Source organism: Cetorhinus maximus, chromosome 18, assembly GCF_964194155.1.
Source record: "Cetorhinus maximus chromosome 18, sCetMax3.hap1.1, whole genome shotgun sequence".
In the NCBI taxonomy this organism is placed as follows: Eukaryota; Metazoa; Chordata; class Chondrichthyes; order Lamniformes; family Cetorhinidae; genus Cetorhinus; species Cetorhinus maximus.
The window spans coordinates 28,614,820-28,634,800 of record NC_135896.1 but is presented as its reverse complement, the minus strand read 5'-3'; the positions used below and the strand labels follow the sequence as shown (position 1 = coordinate 28,634,800).

Here is a 19,981-nt window from a genome sequence, read left to right as displayed (position 1 = left end):
ACCACATTGCCCAAGGACTAACGGGTTTATAGAAAGACATGTCCAGAGGTCAAGAGGACCCTCATGAAATGCCGAGAGGCAAGGGAGGACCCAAATCTTGTCTTATTATCACTTGATCTACACCTCTCAGGCTGATATGAAGTTGCCTGCAGAGTTGTTGAATGGAAGAAAATATAAGACAAGATACTCCCTCCAGGTGGCCAGAAGGAAGAAAGACAACTCACTGATGCACATGTAGGATGTCAACACTTCAACAAACATACTAAATCCCTGCCTGAGTTTCTGAAAGGACAAACTTTACACATACAGGATCCAATCATGAAAACCTGGACCCAGCAGAAATTGTTGGTGAAGCTGAGATTCCAAGATCATAATCATTGTTACCAAAACCGGTAAGCGAATAAGAAGGAACATCCGTGTTTGACCTACACCTGAGCTGGAAAAGCAGAAAAGATCACAAACAACACCAGCAACATCTCTAACAAGCTGTGCAACATCAACAACGTCACCAACAAGTGACATCAAGCACGACTCAGGAGCAACATGCACAACATCACCTGTGCAGTGTGCCAACTCACCACTGAGAGCAATTAATGTAACATCTACAAGATGGAGGCATACACATACATACAAATTAGGAGGAGTAGGCCACTAGGCCCCTTGAGCCTGCTCTGCTATTGATTAGGATCATGGCTGATCTGATTGCAACCTCAACTTCACATTCCCACCTACCCCAATAATCTTTCACCTCCTTGCTTATCAAGAATCTGCCTTAGAAATATTCAAAGACTCTGCTTCCGGTGCCTTTTGAGGAAGAGAGTTCCAAAGACTCACTACCCTCAGAGAAAAAAATTCTCCTCATCTGTTTTAAATGGGTCACCCCTTATTTTTAAATAGCGACCCCTTGTTCTAGATTCTCCCATAAAAGGAAACATCCTCTCCACATCCACCCTTTCAAGACCCGTCAGGATCTAATATGTTTCAATCATGTCACCTCTTATTCTTCTAAACTCCAGTGGATACAAGCCTAGCCTGTCCAACCTTTCCTCATAAGGCAACCCTCCCATTCCTGGTATTAGTCTAGTAAACTTTCTCTGAACTGCTTCCAATGCATTTACATCCTTCCTTAAATAAGGAGACCATCTGCACACAGTACTCCAGATACGGTCTCACCAATGCCCTGTATATTTGAAGCATAACCTCTCTGCTTTTATATTCAATTCCCCTTGCAATAAACAATAACATTCCATTAGCTTTCTTAATTACTTGCTGTACCTGCATACTAACCTTTTGCGATTCATGCACTAGGACACCCAGGTCCCTCTGCACCTCAGAGCTCTGCAATCTCTCACCATTTAGATAATAAGCTTCTTTTTCACTCTTTCTACCAAAATGGATAATTTCACATTTTTCCACATTATACTCCACTTGCCAGATCTTTGCCCACTCACTTAACCTATCTATATCCCTTTGTAGCCTCCTTATGTCCTCATCACAATTTACTTTCCTATTTATCTTTGTATCATAAGCAAATTTAGCAACCATACCTTTGGTCCCTTCATCCAAGTTATTTATATAAATTGTAAAAAGTTGAGGCCTCAGCATTGATCCCTGTGACACACCACTTGATACAGCTTGCCAACCAGAAAATGACCCATTTATGTCTACTCTCTGTTTCCTGTTAGCTAGCCAATCTTCTATCCATGCCAATAAGTTGCCCCCTACATCATGCGCTTCTATTTTCTGCAATAACCTTTGATATGGCATCTTATCAAATGCCTTCTGGAAATCTAAGTACAGTACCTCCACCAATGCCCCTTTATCCACAGCACATATTACTTCTTCAAAGAACTCTAATAAATTGGTTAAATTTCCCTCTCACAAAACTATGTTGACTCTGCCTGATTATCTTGAATTTATCTAAGTGCCCTGCTATAACGTCTTTAACAATAGCTTCTAACATTTTCCCTATGATAGATATTAAGCTAACTGGCCTGTAGTTTCCTGCTATCTGTGTCCCTTCCTTTTTGACTAAAGGAGTTACATTCACTATTTTCCAATCTATTGGAACCATCCCTGAACCAAATCTAATGGAACCTAGGCATAACCAGGGTGGCCCAACTGTCTTGTATTTTCAGGGATTGACCCTTATTTTCACTGTTTTTCCTCATCCCTCAAGGGATGCCTTTGTCCCTTATCTTTAGGACAGCCTGTGGGAGACTGAGCCTGGAGTCTCCTCTTGCCTTTGTCTCCATGATTCCTTTTTTGAGCAGACTTGCCATTGGCCAGCAGCATCGCCACCTCTCCTTTCTTATGGTCACCTGCAAATCCCCCCTTCCGTTCTTAAGGTGACTTGCGCCCCTCCCCCCCACCACTCTTATGGTTACCAGCATTCCCGCCCTTACGGTGACCAGCACCGCCCTTGCCTGGTCCCACTGGTCAAAGTGTCCCTTATTTCATTTCATAAGAGTTGGTCATCCTGGACACAACATCCTGCCGCCTAAGCGATACCATGAATATTTTGAGAAAGGAAAAAGCTTAAAGGGTTCAGTTTATTTATAAAAGTTGATTGTTAATCTTGTTTGGCTGTTAATGATTGGAAAAGTTATATAGATATCGAGGCATTTTTTTACAAGGAAGAGTTATGTTATATAATTATAGAGAAATAGGAACTAATAGTTATGAGAATGTACAGTGTGCCACATTTTACTGCTGCGCTGGAGTCACGTGCTGATTTCAGTGTATCAGTCCACTAGCCACATGGAGAGCTAAAAGAACTATGGTCAATGAAGCTCTAGCATTTTGAATCTAATGTGTGATTATTTCTAACCTATGGGAACCAGAAGACATAACAGTAACCTTCCAAAAACTCAATATCACCCACCATGTGAAGAGGACAAAAAAGGCACATCACCATTAAAATTGAAGAATATCTTTTTACAGATAAAGGAATCAAAAATTAATTTTGGTTTAACAGTCTTACCAGATTGAATTTATGGAATGGATGCATTTGAAGAAAAACCAACCTCTCTTTAATACATAACGGATCCTTAAGATGCATCACTATAATTTAGCAGCTCTGATTTTATTTAATACAGATATTTTGGGTAAAAGAATGAACAAAGGCATATTTTAGATGACAAAATTAACACTGGTTGTTCAAAGGAAAAGAAAAAGGGTAATAGAAAAAAAGCAGTAGGGTAAGAGTAATGTGAAAATTGAGTTTCATTCATATTCTGTTAGTGACAATATCAGACAGATTATCAACGACTTATAAATACGTGACATAATAGATGCCTGTCTGACATTCCTATCCTCTTTAGAACACAGGAGTAGCTGTTCTGTGTGTTGCGGCTGTGCAAATTTTAGTTTTCAATGGCAAAATTAGATTTTATTTGTAAATGCAACAAAATTATTAATTGCAAGAAGGCAAGTCAATGAACAAAGTATATTTTTTGTTGATGCTGAAAGAAAATTCTCAACAACTTGTTTTTAAACTTGTACACTTATCCCCTCAGATTACAGGAATGAAGTTATGACAGATGGGGGGACCCCTGACCCCAGCCCCAGAAATCCACCTCCTATATTTTCTAAATGATTTGTGCACCCAACTGTCTTTAATTTAAAGCAACAGGAAAGCTAAATGAAGATGTAAAATAAATACAGAACATTGTAGAAGTATACAGAAGGTGAGTCAGTATCTGTAAAGGAAATGAATATACCCTTTAAATTTTAATCAAACTAAACTAAATTTAATTTTATTGAAAATTATTGCACATCTGTGCTTTCCCTTGCATGTTAAATGTTTTCAGATTCCCATTCTCTAAAAATTACCTACAAGACATAATAAAAGGATTGAATTATCCCATTATTCAGCTGTATTGATCAATCGTATAAAATTTGCTGCAGTCACAAATTCATTCCAGGCAGTAAACAGCACTGGGTGTTACTTCTTTGCCAAGCTCAGTACAGCACAGTACATCATTAATCAGTCAGAGCTGACCTGAACATTTATCCCATTTCAACCAAGGAAATGCACTTAGAAATAAACAAAAAAGTCTCTTTCCGTACAAAGTATAGATTGGTGTTATTGCTTACACAATGTTTAGCAAATTAACCTATTTGTCAGAAAAATATGGTGCTAACTAGATGCTTCCTACCTCTTACCTAATATTAACTTAATAGCATTATTTAGTTGACAGTGAATCATTCATTATTCTTCTAATAGTCAAAGTAACATTTGGGATACAATACACCTTTTCAACTTAATTACCTTTCTGATCAGAACACTGATTACAGAAAGATTTTATGGTGTTTAAAATAAACATTTCTAATTTTTATTAATCAAAATACAAATAGTATTTAAAAGAAAACTATAGTGTGTATACCCTATGCAATGCTAACAAGTTATCTACTTCTGGGGGGTGCTATCAGAGTACTCATGAATTTCAAATAACTCCCAGCTCTTCTTTGAATGATGTCATGGGGTCCTTTGTGTCCAACCTGAGACAGCAGATGTCGCCTCACTTTAAGGCCCTGAACTTCCACAGAATGGCAATCACAGTCGGATTGGCACTCTGCTCCTTTTTACTTACCCAGTTCAGGGACTGCACATTTCTCACCCAATCTTCCTCCCTGGGCCAGGTGAGGAAGGTGTAGTGCAGCAACTCCGGAGTCCTTTCTGTGGAGGACAGCAGCGTCGGGAGAGGTGAAGCCACACCTCCTTTTTACGGCACTAGCTACCTTAAAGCGAGTAAGTTTAAAGGTTCTAGCCACCTTGAGAAGTCAGGGAGAAGGTAAGTGTGTAAGGTAAGTGGGTGAGGGGTTAGGGTAGTCAGGGAGTTGAGGGGATAGTCGGAGGATTGAGGGAGTTAGTGCAGAATTCCCTCTGTGCTGCAGTGGAGTGTCACAAAGATTTGTGCGATCAAGTCTCAAGTGGGACTTGAATCCAGAATTTTCTGACTCGGACATGAGCCACAGCCAAAATGACCAAGTTCCACATCGTTGGCTCGTTAGTAAAATTAAAGTCCATTGGATTGAAGGGACAGTGACAATGCAGATACAAAATTGGCAAAGGGACAGAAAGCAGACAGTTGTGGTAAACGATTGCACTTCAATGGGATCTGCTGCTCTTTTTGCGATAGGGTATATTTCAAAGGCTGTAGATGACACAAAACCTTGAAATGTAGTAACCAATGAGGTGGATAGTAACAGAATTCAGGAGGACATAGGGTGGGATTTAAATTCCCGCCCAAAGTCAACAGACTTCTCGTCGTTTTCCAAATTTTCTGGTCCTGCCTGCACCAATTCTCACCATGGGCAGGACTGGAAAATCCCAGCAATAGATTGGAGAAAAGAGCAGATACATGGCAGCTGAAATTTAATGCAGAGAACTGTGAAGTGATAAATTCTGGATGAATAATGAGAGTCATAAGTGCACGAATCTTTGAATGTGACAGGACAAGCTGAAAAGGCTGTTAAAACAATATGGGAATATTTCACTTTATTATTAGAGGCATAATCTACAATGGCAAGCAAATTATGGTAAAACTTTATAAAACACTAGTTAGGCCTCAGCTGGAGTAATGTCTTCAGTTCTGACCATCACACATTAGGAAGGATGCGAAGAGCTTAGCGAGGGTGCAGGGTAGATTTACTAGAATGCAGCCAGGGATGAGGGGATGGTACCAAAGAAGAGGCACTTTATTTATGTGGGAGAGACTGGGGGACAAAGTGAGGCTGTTTTCCTTACAGCAGGGAAGGTTAAGAGGAGATTTTGTAGAAATGTTTAAAATTATAAATAATTTTGAAAGAGTAAATAAGGAGGAGCTGTTATGAGTGTTAAAAGGGTCGATTGCTGGAGGAAACACTTTTTCTAAAAAAAATACAGTGGGCTAAATTTTCATTCTGGGATTAGGACCTCGATGTTGTGTGCATCCCTAGGTCCTGACCCCACTCCATGTCTTGTTGGCACCTGAGGCCCAACTCAATGTTTAACAGCAGGCCAGTGGCCAGGGTCCATGCTTGCCATCAAATTAAGGATGGCAGACAGGCTCCTGAGCTCAGATGTCCAATACAAAGCCTTCCAGCGCTGATAGGTTGGCAGCCTCACCGCCAAAGGTGGGAGATGCTGATGTAGATAGGAGAGAGAAGCACCCTCAAGATGGAGACACTCTCTGAAGAGCTTTTATAAATTCTTAAATTCAAAAAGACCACAGCTGCCAGGTGATAATTATGGAGGGCAACTCCTCCACTGAACAGCTAGCAACCATGCTGTGGCCTTTTGCTATAGTGGGTGTGATGGGAGGTGGTCTACTAGCAAGGTGGAGCCTTCCCCCCACCCCAGTCTACCACCAGTGGGCAGCTTCCATCACTTGGCTGTGTTTCAGCCTCAACGAGGGGCCCAAATGCCACTTCTGGGCAGGTAGCCATCATCTCCCATCCGATCTTGCGTGAATGAAAAATGGCCTAGAGGCAGGACCACGGCAGCAGACCAGCACGCGGCCAGGAGTAGGGAATTGTGGGTCCATCCTTCTCCTGTCCTGCCTCTTCAGACAAATTAACATCCTGCCCAATGAATCATTGTGATTGGGAATGCACTGCCTGAAAGAATGGTGGAAGGAGATTCAACAGTACCTTTAAAACGGGAATTGGATAAGTACTTGAAGGGTAAACATTTACAGGGTTATAGGGAAAGAGCATGGGAGTGAAATTAATTGAGTGGCTCCACCAAAGCAGGATGGCTTGGAATGGACTCCTTCTCTGTGTTGTACCATTTATGATTCTACTGAAGCAGGTTTCAGATAACATTCAAAGCAAAAGTTGGCTACTTTTCTACCGGAATGGAGGAAAAAAGTCTCAAAGTTAGCCAGTTTTATGCATCTCCTGCTGACCTCAATAACAGAATAGCATAACAACAAGAATATAAAAAAGATTACAACATTTTAGAGAACAAACCTCACACCACAGACCACCAAATCCCTTACTGTAAAGACAAATCTACAAGACTCAACATGATGGCATTATAAAAGGGTCTTTTACTCTCTGAAAGATGTAAATCTATCTTCCCATTTCAAAATCATAAACCTGGTTTGGATGAAGAAGGTCCTTTAAACCATGGTGATCTCATCATTCTAATTTGACAATTTCTGATTAAAAACGATCTTTAAAGGGGCAAGGTGTAAACAGAATTCTGCATGGTAGTAACTAGAACATTAGATGGATTTTGTTAAAGAACATCCCACAAAGCTCATTGAGATCTCGCTGCTCACGAGTGCTGAGATTTTCATTCCAGCATTTCCCCTGCTCATTAACAAAGATGCAGCACCTTTTGGCAGTTACCGCGCTTGAGGTTAAACATAAATATTTGCATTTCAATGTGACATTGTGTGCAAAACAATTGTACATCTAGCTTTACTTGAAGGGTATATTCTTTTGGAAACAAAATACAACTTCTATATAAGACTGTTAAAAATTAAATGAAGTCTAAGTAATTTAAGATTGGGCATGAGTATCAGTTTGTATATTTACAATTAATGTTAATTAATTCCTGTGTTTTCATTCTGGTTGCAGTTATTATGGGCTGGATTTTCATGGAGTCAGGAAATCTCCATGCAGGTGTGAAAATGACAGCCGGGACCTGATTCTGAGACTCCCAACCCCATTCCCAGGGTTTCTTATTTTCACCAATGCAGGTTAAGGGTGCAGGCTGCTGCGGTTTGTGAGCCCACGCCCTGCAATCCTGACCTGGCAGGCTCCATTGCAGGGATAGGCGTGCCCTAGTCCTCCGCAATTTTCATGGAGTTGGGCCAGCTTTTAAAAGACTTGTGATTCACGGCACTACAGGGGTGTCGTGAACCATAGCGTGGATGAGGGAACCTTTTTAAAGGCAAGTTCAAAAGGTCTTACCCACACCCCCACATATCAGGCTATGCCTCCTCACCCACCCCACTGGCCCCTCATACTCTCAATGCCAAGCCATGCCCCGCCACCCATCCATGGTCCCTCATAACCTCCATGCAAAGCTATGCCACCCCTTCCACTCCTATGCCCATGGTCCCTCCTACACTCCATGCCAAGCTATGCTACTCCACCCACCTCTCCATGCCAGCCTATGGCACTTCCATGCCCATTCACCCTCTATTTACTCTGTACAGAACCAATGAACTCTATAGTGGCAATAGGATGCGTTGAGATGAATGTCTGGCCTTTCAGCCAAGAATGCACATTGAGGCTTGGCTGAAAGCCCAGACATTCATCATTATGTTGAAAAAGCTGCGCCTCAGTGAAAACATTGCTTGATTGACAGCTCTGGCTCTCTGATCTATTCTGTCAATTGCACAATTTTTATTTACACAAGATAACGAGGTTTCAAGTGCTTGCAGTTTCTTCTATTCTTACTTTAGAGGGTCTGGATGATTGACACTTCTATTGGGTTGTAGGGAAAGGAGTTTTTAAAAGACAGTTGGAAATTATGAATGAGTGACCTTGGAGAGTGGGTGGAAGGGCATAGGTTGTCATGGAGCTTATAGAAGGCCATGGGAGTGGGTGGAGGGGCACAGTATGGCATGGTGGGGCTTGGTATAAGGGGCCATAAGGGGTGGGTGGGAGGCATGGGGAGTGTGTGGGGGGGTGAGGGCTACAGAGCCTTATTGTTTTTATTATAACTATGACAAAGTCCCAGAGCACCGAAGTGGGCCTTTTAAACAACTCGTCTCAGCACCTGGCAGCCTCCAAACTGCCTTTGAGCACTTTCTGGGGGCAGTGGGCCCGACTCCAGTTAGCACCCACCCCCTACCCCCCAGAACAAAAATCCCGTCTTTGCTGGGAGGAGATTAGGCCAGTCTGCTTGCAACGCAACCTCGGTGTCACATTTGACCCAAGATGAGTTTCCGATCTCATATTCATGTGAGCACTAAAACCATCTATTTCCACCTCCAAAACATTTCTCGACCCCTGCCACCCACCTCGAAGGTGAAAATTCAGCCCCATATGTGAAAGGAAATCAATGACTAAAACAACTATATGGTCAAATGGGGTGAAATTGCACTCAATGCATTCACAGGAAATACTTTGTCTGCTAAGCTAATTGGTGTTATCCCCTAGTTTACCTTAATCAACATAAGGGTCAACCAATTTTCATATGTATACATAAAGCATTTTTACATTAATATTCCATAATACCCTTGTCTATATTAGCTCAATTGAGTTTTCTAGCTTTAAAAGGTATGTATATTGTCACACAGTAATTATAAAAGAACAAATAGAGAGAATGTAAACAGAATGCGAGCATGGCCAGCAAAGTGAGACTGGCCTATAGATACGAGTGACAGAAAATAAACTAAATATACTATGAAAGTGTACTTAAAGACTAAGCTTAAGACCAACATTAGATGCCAAATGCGGAGAGAAACTAAACAATAACATGAAAGTGGAAAACGTGAACATGGGGCTAAAGAACCCTGGGGGTAATGCTGACTTGTGGTAACTTGTGATGCGTAACACAGATGATAATGATTCAGCCTCCAAGTCGCCAGAGTCAGGAACATAGGTGCTGCTGGGACAAAAAGCAGAGGGCAGAGGAGAGACCCCCCATTTGAGATTGAACAAAGATGGTACTCAAAAGGGAGGAAATGGTCAGGGCAGTCAGTGTCAACTCCCTGGTGCCATGTATATCAATTTGATGCAATAAGAAGTTTAATTACCTGCCCAGATCAGACAAGGTAAGAATTAACCACAGTTTCCAATAATTGATGGAACTAAGCATATTTGCCACTTACAACCAACAATTTTAGAACCTGGACAAGCAGGGAATGAATCAGCCCATCCCAGGAAGCCAACAGGGAGGAAGCCATCGGGGACTTCAGAAAGCAGGTTCCTCACTTCATTCTTCCACTACACATCTAATTTCTTTGCCAGCAAGAGAACCCAAGGAGGTCCAAATTTAAAAAGAAAATTGTTTGGAATCACTAGTGAAAACAAAACAGCAAAATCTTTAAGAAATGCTTTCTCCTGGCTTTGCGCCTTCTACATAGCATTGTGCACTTCTTACACAAGTGTACAATGATGGCTACATATAATTAAAGCAAGCCCATTAAATATGTGACAGGGAGGTCATGGCCTCACTAATAAACTTTAAGTCCAATGAAGCTGGTGGAGTAGAGCTGCAAAAGCCTCCTGATCCTCCATCACTGCCAGGTCAGAAAATAAAATCAGCATTTTTCAGGCACTTCAAGCAACTTCTGTCAATTTTCAACTTCCTGCACTGAGTGCTAACCTGTTGTTGGCTCGTGCAAGCAGAACACAGGAATTGCAGAAACAAGAGGAGGTCATTCAGCCCTTCAAACTCGCTCTGCTGTTCAATTAGACCATGGCTGATATGCATCTCAACAACCATTTTGCACCTTTGCTCCATGTCCCTTGATACCCTTATTTATGAAAAATCTACCAATCTCAATCTTGAAAGCTCCAATTGACCACAACTTTCTGGGAGAGAGCATTCCAAACTTCCACTGTTCCTTTTGTGCGGAGCAAGCGCTTTCCAATTTCGCTCCTGAATGGCCTAGCTCTAATTTTAAGACTGTCCCCTCTTCCTCGATTACCCCACCAGCTGAAATAGTTTCTCCAAATGTACCCAATCAAATCCATATAATATTTTAGCCACCTCGATTAGATCATCCCTCAATCTCCTATGCTCAAGGGAATACAAGCCAATTTTATGCAATGCACGCAGACATATACTTTGTAAAATGCTTAGTTCATGAATCTGTCATGTGATGGTCTGCCCAATGCCATCTACATTTGGCTGCATTGCAAACACAGGGTATTCTCATTTTTTGCATTTTTCTTGGAAGAAAAGTTCATCCACAGTATGAGTATTAGAGAGAAAGGGTTGGGGAGGAGAAGAGGGCAAGGATGCAAGAGGAAAAGTCAAAAGTGCCCCCCCACCACCCCCCCCCACCCAGCCTGCCTCCTATAGTGGAGCAAGGACTTCTCAGGGATGAAGCTGAGAGGCATCTGGAGACTCCTACTACTCCCTTGATGAAAATGAAACATGAACTGTGCTCCTCACCTCTTCTTCTCCTTCTCTATCCATGACAATGCAAGGTAAAGTAGAAAGCGATGATTCACCAGGCCTCTGCTTCATATCCTTCATCACATGCACCAGTATTCACCTTCTTAATGTCAGGAGGTTAGGCCAGTCTGTTTGTAACCTCGGTGTCACATTTCACCTGAGATGAGCTTCCCATCTCATATTCATGCCATCACTAAAACCATCTCTTTCCACCTCCAACACTTTCCTGACTTTGCCCGCCTCAGTTCACCTGCTGCTGAAATCCTCATTCTTGCCTTTGTTACTTCTAGACTTGACTATTCCAACACAATCCTGGTTGATCTCCCACATTCTACTTTCCATAAACTTGAGGCCATCCACAATTCTGCTGCCATGCCATAACTTGCAGCAAGTCCCATTCCCCTATTACCCCTGTGCTTGCTGACCTACATTGGCTCCCTGTCAAGCAATGTCTTGATATTAAAATTCTCATCCTTGTTTTTAAATCCCTTCATGGCCTCGCCCCTCTCTATCTCTGTAATCTCTTCCAGCAACACAGCTTTCCGAGATACCTATGCTCATTTAATTCTGGCCTCCCTATTTCAATTGTTCCATCATTGATGGCTGTGCCTTCAGTTGACTAGGCTCCAACCCCTGGAATACTTTCTCTACACCTCTCCACCTTACTACCTCACTTCCCTCCTTAAAACCTACTTCTTTGACCAAGCTTTTGGCCATCTGACCTAATATCTCCTCATGTGACTCAGTATCATACTGTTTTATAATGCTCCTTTGAAGCACCTTGGGATGTTTCAATACATTAAAAGTGCTGTAGAAGTTGCTGTTTCATACACTAGTCTGGAGCCATCTATTGGAAGAACATTAGTCAGTGAACTAGAGGGAAGTACACAGGGTGATGTGTAGAGCATGCTTTGTCAGGAGAAGCTGATGGAGAAAAATAAGGTGGAAAACATTGTCGCTTAGGATGTATTTCCCTTAAATAAAAAGGCTTGGGATCCAGGTTTAATGGTTCTTACTGTTAGGACAGTATAATCTCCTCGAGTGGTTAATCTCTTATAAAAACAAACAAACTTCTATTCAAGCTCCACATCAAAGACAGCTAATCTTTAAATTATAATTCAAATGGTGAACTCAATACCCATTGCTGAGATAGCTATGGTTTTTGAAACCCAGCCAAACATCCGTAATGACATAATGATAACCCTTGGGGAAATGTCAACAAACAGCTCTACTGAAAGTGTATGACCAGATGCTACATTTTTTTCGACTTTACACTTGTTATTCAAAGTAGTCCAACAGAGGGTTTTTTTTTAAAACTCTCACTGATAGTTGCAGCCCTTTGTTGAAGTTTAAAGAGTGGGGCATTTAAAAAAATTAGATGATTATAGTTATACAGACCTTATCCACTCTTCAAGAGTGTTTACATTGAGTCCATCAATTTGAGATTCCTACACTGCATGTCAAGGCCCTTGCAACAATTAAAATTAGGTCTGTTTGAATTCAGCCCTTGTTTAAATGGTTCCTGCTGAGTTTGGGTTTCCCTCCTGTGTGAACCATGCCCGGGCCCCTTCTCCCTACCTGCAAAAATTGGATGTTGGAAATGGGAGCGGGCTTTCACATTCTGGTCCTCAAAAATCCAGCCTTGTCAGATGATTTGCCCAAAGGGTAACAGATAGATGAGAAATAGGTGGGGCCAAAGATTCTTGGGAGGATATCAGAGATAACAGTGCTGGAGCAGGAAGAGAAGCCATTGTAGATAATTCTCTGGCTACGATTGGGTAGGTAAAATGAAATCTGGCGAGTGCAGTCTCAACTAGCTGGACAACAGTAGAGAGGCATTGGAAGAGGATGTTGTGGTCAACCATATAAAAGGCTACAAGCAGGTCAACAAGGATAAGAAGGGATAGTTTACCTTTCCTACAGTCACATAGGATGTCACTTGTGACTTTGGCAAAGGCCTTTTGGTATTGTGGCAAATGTGGACACCTGATTGGAGGGATTCAAACATGGAGTTCTGGGAAAGATGGGCACAGATTTGGGAAAAGATGACATGGCCAAGGGCTTTGGAGAGAAAAGAGAAGTTGGCGATACGGCTGTAATTAGCAAGGGTGGTGAGGTCAAAGGTTGATTTACAAAGAGCATGCTGATGATGGCAGATTTAAAGGAGTAAAGGATAGGAACTGAAGAGTGAGGACAATTAACCAATATCAGCTAACCTGGGGCAAAGACGGGAAGCTGGGTGAATGGTAGTTTAGTGGAAATAGGGTCAAAAGAGTTGAAGGTGGGTTCCATGGACAAGATGTTCTCAAGAGAACACATGGGGAGGACAGGAGAGAAAGATGCAAATTCAGGGCTAGGGCAGGGGGAAGCTTTAGAGGGAGTTTGGCCTGGTGGGGTAAGGGAAGAAAGAGAAGCAGCAGAAGTAGCTGATCGATTGGCTTAGTGACAAAAAAAGTTCATGAGCTCTTTGCACTTGTTTTTAGAGATGAGGGTGGAAGAGACAAGGGACTGTAGTTTAAGAAGATGGTATGCAGTGGAGAAAGGAAGCTGGGGAATTATGTTTGCATTCAGGATGATCCTGGAATAGTGAGCAAGAGCTGATAGTGCTTTATGTGGAAAAGCCAGATCTGGTGGTGAATGATTAAACCAGTAATCTGTCATATTCATTCAAGTTCATGTTGCTTGCAGATAAGAGAGTGGATATGAGGCTTCTACCAAGGGAATGGCCAGTGTGAGAGAAAGAAATACTTTTAAAGTGGAGGTGAGGATATGGTTGAGCAAATCAGTAGCTGCAGAAATGCTGTGGCGAACACTGGGCCAAATGTTAGATAGTTGGGATTTTGAAAGTGCAGTTGCAAGTGAATTGGGGGATAGTTTTTTTTCCTGAGTGGATACAGAAGGAAGTAGGATTGGGATGTGGAAGGGAAATGTGGATGGAGAACGATACAAGGAAGTGATCAGAGATGACCTTATCTGTGATTGATATAGTGGGAGTGGCGAGGCCAGGTGAGATGGCAAGGTTAAGGGGATAGTTGTGAATATGGATTGGGGAGCTTACACAGAAGGAGAAATTTAGGGAAAGGGCAGGGAACTCAAAGGAGAGACAGCATGATGAGTTGAGCTGGAGGTGCAAATCACAGAGGATGAGATGAAGCTGTTTGGTGCAGAAGCTGAGGGAGGAAAACAGTGAAGATATCTCGGTGAGAAAGAATTTTGGTACTTGGGAGGGCGGTTAAGAGTGAGAATTTTAAATAAGAGGTGCGAGGAATGGAAGAATGACGAATATTTATATAGTGCATTTAACATAATGAAAGATCTCAAGGCACTATAATGGAGCATTATAAAACCAAATATGATACTGTGCCACATAGGGAGGTATTGGGTTAGAGAGCCAAAAGCTTGGTCAAAGAGGTAGGTTTTAAGAAGTTTCTTAAAGGAGGAAACTGCATTAGAAAGGTAGGGAGATTTAGGGAGGGAATTCCCAGAGCTTGAGGCCTAGGCAACTGAAGACACGGCCGCCAACAGTGGAGCAATTACAATTGGGAATGCACAAGAGGCCAGAATCAGAGGAGCTCAGATATCTTGGCATGTTGAGGGGTTGGAGATTACAGAGATAGGGTGTGGCAAGGCTATAGGGCAATTTGAAAACAAGGGTGAGAATGAAATGCGATGAACACGGTGACATGCTCAAAAGGAAACAATGATTCACGGGTGATTTCAGGAAGCAGTTCTTCACACAATGGGCAATAGAAATCTAGAGCTCTCTTCCCCAAGTTGTTGTTGCTGCTAGGTCAATTGAAATTTAAAAATTGAAATTAAGAAAATTTGTGTTAGGTAAAGGTATTAAGGGGTATGAAATGAAGGCAGGTAAATGAAGTTACGATAAAGATCAGCCACAATCTAACTGAATGACGGAACAGACTTGTAAAAGTGAATGGCCTACCAGTGGAGCTATGTGCCCAGAGATGTGAAAGGTTGGAAGTGTTGTGAGAATGGATTTTTAAAAAATATTTTGGGGAATATTGTGTTAATCTGTAAAGAAGGTTGGATGTCGATGTATGAGATATAATTAAGCTGGGCAAGAGGTTGATAGGAGTCAGGCTGTCTGGGTGTTTGGAAACATGAAAAGGTTAAAGGTGTTAAGTTTGCGATGTGAGTAAATAGGTTAGATCTAACATGTGCATTTTTAGATAAGTTGAGAGGTTGTTTGAATTTCAAAGGAGAGTCAGAGGTTGCAAGGAAAATGTTTGCATCATGCAGGAGTCCAAAAGTAAATAGTAGTGGGGAAATTATATTTTTATTGACCTAAAAGCAAAGACAGGAAGGAAACATGAAAGAATTTGTATTTGGAAGGGTTTGAGTTTCAAAGGAGTGCAAGAACAATGGGACTGAGATGAAAGGAAAGAAAGGTATATTGGAGTTACTGTGGACAGCTGTTGAGGTAGCGAGAGCTAGAGATAACTATTGAGCTGAATAGCTGTCGAGCCGTTAAGCTGGTGGCCGGAGCTGTTTAAGCTGTTGAGGGGCTGCAGCAAGCAGTTTTATTCTGAAGTGAATTCCATAGCAAAGTGGAAGAGAGTAAAGGTCATGTGGTACACCTTTATTGAAGGTACAGCAGTCTGCCATGTGTAATAATATTGGATTCCATATTTAAGTATTTATAATGGAGTGTTGCCTGGAACGTGTTTACTTGTGGGGTGACCAAGTAAAGTATTTTGGGGGGAATGTTCTGCAAGACTAACCTTAATTATGTAACTGTAATCTTGTGTGCTTACATTTTTTTTTGCTAATAAAACATTTACTCTTTTAAAAAATCCAAAAGTGTTACTGGACCTCTTACTGCTGAGATTGGTGTGTCCCCTTCTTGTTATTAGAATATAAAAAAAAAAGGTTGTGGCCTGTAAACCAAGTTTGCCTCTGGGATTTGGTTTGCGAAGCAATTAACACCAGTTGTGGTTATAACATTGGTTTTGATGAGGTAGCATGAATGGGTACTGTGACAGTTGAAGAATGCAGAAAAAAAAGTCTGCAGTTAATGGCACCTTTGTGGTTGAATGAGGGAGGATATCGACAAGATCGTTAGAGCAGTGATCCAACGTAGTATTCAAAAGAATGTCTCCGAAAACAGTCAAACACAAATTAACCTGTGCATTATTTCAGACTACTGCTTCTCTTCTGATTAATTCTTCTGCTGCTGACTGTCTTCTTTTGTGATGTCATTTCATTGTAAGGCAGAATTACGTAGCAGATAACAAGCTTGGAGCAGCTAACCAGACAATATTAAAGTGCATTCACTGACAGATTCAGTCACTAGAAGTGTGTCCTCAACATTACAATTTAGCTGGAAAAACACACAGCTGTTGTCAGTCATGCTTCTGGAGGATAGCCTTGATCTAACTGATGCTTGCCCACCTGGCTGAAAGAATGCAGAGGCAGGAATTGGATGTGCAGGAAGTATGAGATAACTTCAAACAAAGAAAAGCCAAGCAAAAGATGGAAACCAATCAGAACAGACATAAGGAGAAAATAGGAGAAAAAATACTCGATGCAACATAAGCAGAAGGTTAGGAGATAATCCAGGGCTCACAAACTCCAAATCCTGTAGTCTTATCTCCCCCATTGATTAAAACCACCTGTTCCCCCTAATAGTGGATGTACCTTAGTTCAAAATACAAGTTCAAGCTAAATGCCTTGGTTGCAGCGAGGGAGAACCAATTACTGATGTACTTTTGAACAGAGAAGAGTTAGCTGTTTGCACTTACCAGTGGTCGAGGCCCATTTGCTGATGTTCAATTTCTTTACCACCACAGCAACTTCCTCCTTGAATAGAGGACACTAATAGGAAGACATGAACTGAGGAAATCAGCCACCATTACTTTGCGGGTGTTCCGTCGCTACAACATATTTATACAGAGCTTTGAACCAAGTGCTTCAGTGTACTAGATCAAAGCAGGTAATAATCCAAACTTGAATAATGTGTAGTACTTAAATACTTTTTCATACTATGGAACATACATTCTATGGCCCACATCTGGCACTCAGTCTTAGGTATCTGGCCATCAAAACTCAGGTAACTTGTTTTCAATTGCATTTATGTTTCTTTTTCTCTGATTTCTTTTTTCAATTTCAGAGGCCTACGGCTGAATTCTCAGGCCCCAGTGAGGGTGAGCATGGAGATGGGCAGACAAATAAATTCTCGCCGTCAGCCAGCAAGCCAGTTTGCCAGCTCCATTCCCGCTCCGAGCCATTTTCTGCAAGTAGCAGATAGCCAGTTAAGGCCTGTTTTCAGAGGCTGACTAGAATTTTCTAGTGGGCCTCCGGATCCCCACAGGCATTAGGGAACAGTACAGCTGCCTGGTGGTGGCAGCAGCTCGGAATGGGAGTGGGGTGCGGTGGTCCAGGCAAGCTTAGAGGCCCTCCTTCCCTGCCTTGCTTTAGCTTAGCCACAGGCCATTCTGCGGAGGGGCTCCCCCTCCACACTGGTGGCATGAATGTTGAGGGAGTTTTTATTTTACAGCTAAAATAATTGGAGAGAAGGCACCTCAATCTTGGGGCCCTCTCTCTCTCTCTCTCGCTTACCTGCAATGGCAGCCTGCTGTTTCTTCAGTGCCTGAAGGCTTCCTATTGCCCTTGCAGCTTTGACAGCCCATCCACCATCCTTAATTGGACAGCAAGCCCATCCTCTGGTCATTAATTGACCAATTCGGGAAAAATCACAGCTGGGTGACTGTCCCTACACAGTGTGGGCTTCTGACCCTCAATTGACCCAGATGGCAGGTTCCCGAAGCCCACCAGGAGAATCCTGCCCTGAATTCTAGATAAGGTCTGCTCTAGCACAGCTCTCTTTCCGTACAAATTCTAATTCTGAATGTCAAAATCTGGGCATATTTATTTAAAAACTTCATATATGTCCAAAGTGTGGGGCACACTTAAGTGGTTCATGAAGACAAAACGGTAGGAGTCGGTAGCAAATAAAAAATGGATGCAATTTAATTGCTCAGTCACTAGATGATCCTATAACCTACTGATTCCTGGACTGCACTTGCCACTGACCTCAACAAAAGCTGCCCACAAAGATCTAGCTGGAGCACTGATTTCTCCTATTCCAATTCCAGCACCATCAACAGGCAGTCCATGCTGTCCAGCAACAATGAAGTCATCAAGCGGGCTGAGGAGCCATTGAGGTTGAAGAATTCACACAGACAGCAAACCAGAAAGTAAAAAGCATGAATTGCAACTCAATAGTTAACAATTTACAGAAAGTGAAAGCGAGATTGGGATACAAACAAGGAATTAAAGTAGTCACCAAAATATCAGACAGTCTTAAAAAAAAATACAAAATTATTTATTTAAAACATCTTGAAGTGGACAGACTGTAACTCCACACTTATAAAATTAGTTTTTCAGAGTCAGGAAGACTGTTTAGCAGTAATTATTACTCAGTACGCCATTAAAAACACACCTAGCTTCATTCAACAAGGTTCAACATTTTAATGGTTTTTATGGCAAGAATAGTGCCTAAAAAGTTGAAGTTTGCGTCAAGTCACCAAGTTTGTATTGATTGCTTCTGTTAAGATTTCAGCAGTCAACCCTGTGGAGGATCAGGATATCATTGACAATAACGTCTGAATTTCCAAGTTTGACTACGCCAGAGGTTACTGTCAGTTTTAGACAGTAATGATGCCAAGTGCCGATAGCTTCACTACACCCACAAGCTCCAGGGAAATATGCGTTTTCAATTATGAAAATCAGTACTACACAGGTCAGCGGAACTACAGCCAATGTAACTCAATCATCATGCTGTGATTCCACATTACATTCCCACCAGGAGTTCCAGCATTCTGAAAATGCTCATAGAGCACTTTTTTTTAATGTTTCAAGATCATGATGAGTCTGGACAGAGTAGATAGGGAAAAATTGTTCCTGTTGGCAGAAGGATCAAGGATCAGAGAACACCGATATAAGGTGATTAGCTAAAGAAGCAACAACGACAGAAGCAATGGCAAGAAGAGGAAAAACTTTTTTTACGCCGTGAGTGGTTAGGAGCTGTAATGCACTGCCTGGTGCAGGCAGATTTAATCGAGGCTTCAAGGGAGAATTGGATAATTACCTGAAGAGAGTAAAGTTGCAGGGCTGCAAGAAAAAGGCAGAGGAGTGGGACCAGGTGAGTTGCACTTGTAGAGGTCTGGCACAGACATGCTGAGCTGATTGGCCTCCTTCAGAGCTGTAACCATTCTATGATTTTATCATAAATGTTTCATAAATTTGGCTCAATTTAGTTTCCTTTATACCCTATTTCTAAAATAGACTGAAAATAGCCAAGGTAGTGGAAATTGTAATTTTTCCTAATATTGAAAAACAAAAGCCACCCAACCAAATCCAATCCTCTGTCGTGCAAAAGGCCACTATTAATTAGCGAGCCACTTGAATGGTTTCATTTTGTTACATGACCTATATGCACTCTGACCTGCACTCTGTTGCTCTAGCCATAGGCTCCATACAGCAGTGGCTAGGTGAGAGGGGGGACAAGATACCTGGACATCTCTCCAGGTGCCCTTTCTCCTTAGGAAGACAGGGAGGTACCAATGCACACCCAGATGGAGGAGGAATACAAGCCAACTGGCCCGGGGGCCTCCTCTCATGGTTTACCCAGGGTGAGCGGCCTCTCCTCATCCCCTCTGTCTTTAACTCCATTGCCTCCAGTAGCTATGATTGAGGCTTCCCCTGCACCTGTACAGGACACCCCCAGGAAGCTGAAGCCCTCAAGGCCCCAGACCGCCAGAGGAGGCACGCCAAAGTCAGCGGAGGCAATGGAGCATCACACTCAGCAGCCTGCCTCCACCCCTGCTGCTGATGTTGGGGTCACACCAAGACATAGTGGCAGGAGGAGAAATAATTCATGAGAAC

At 42.1% G+C, this 19,981-nt stretch overlaps 1 protein-coding gene and 1 long non-coding RNA gene across 5 annotated transcripts in view; both read right to left on the bottom strand.

The window, feature by feature from the left end:
* The window catches only part of rtn1a (reticulon 1a), a 185,906-nt gene that overhangs the window by 61,990 nt on the left and 103,935 nt on the right, over positions 1–19,981 (bottom strand). The window lies entirely within an intron of this gene.
* Positions 4,686–18,234, bottom strand: LOC144693020 (uncharacterized). Its single transcript, XR_013579442.1, has 3 exons — positions 18,128–18,234; positions 16,837–16,909; positions 4,686–4,776 (listed from the first exon to the last, which is right to left on the bottom strand). It is a non-coding gene; the product is annotated as an uncharacterized LOC144693020 (long non-coding RNA).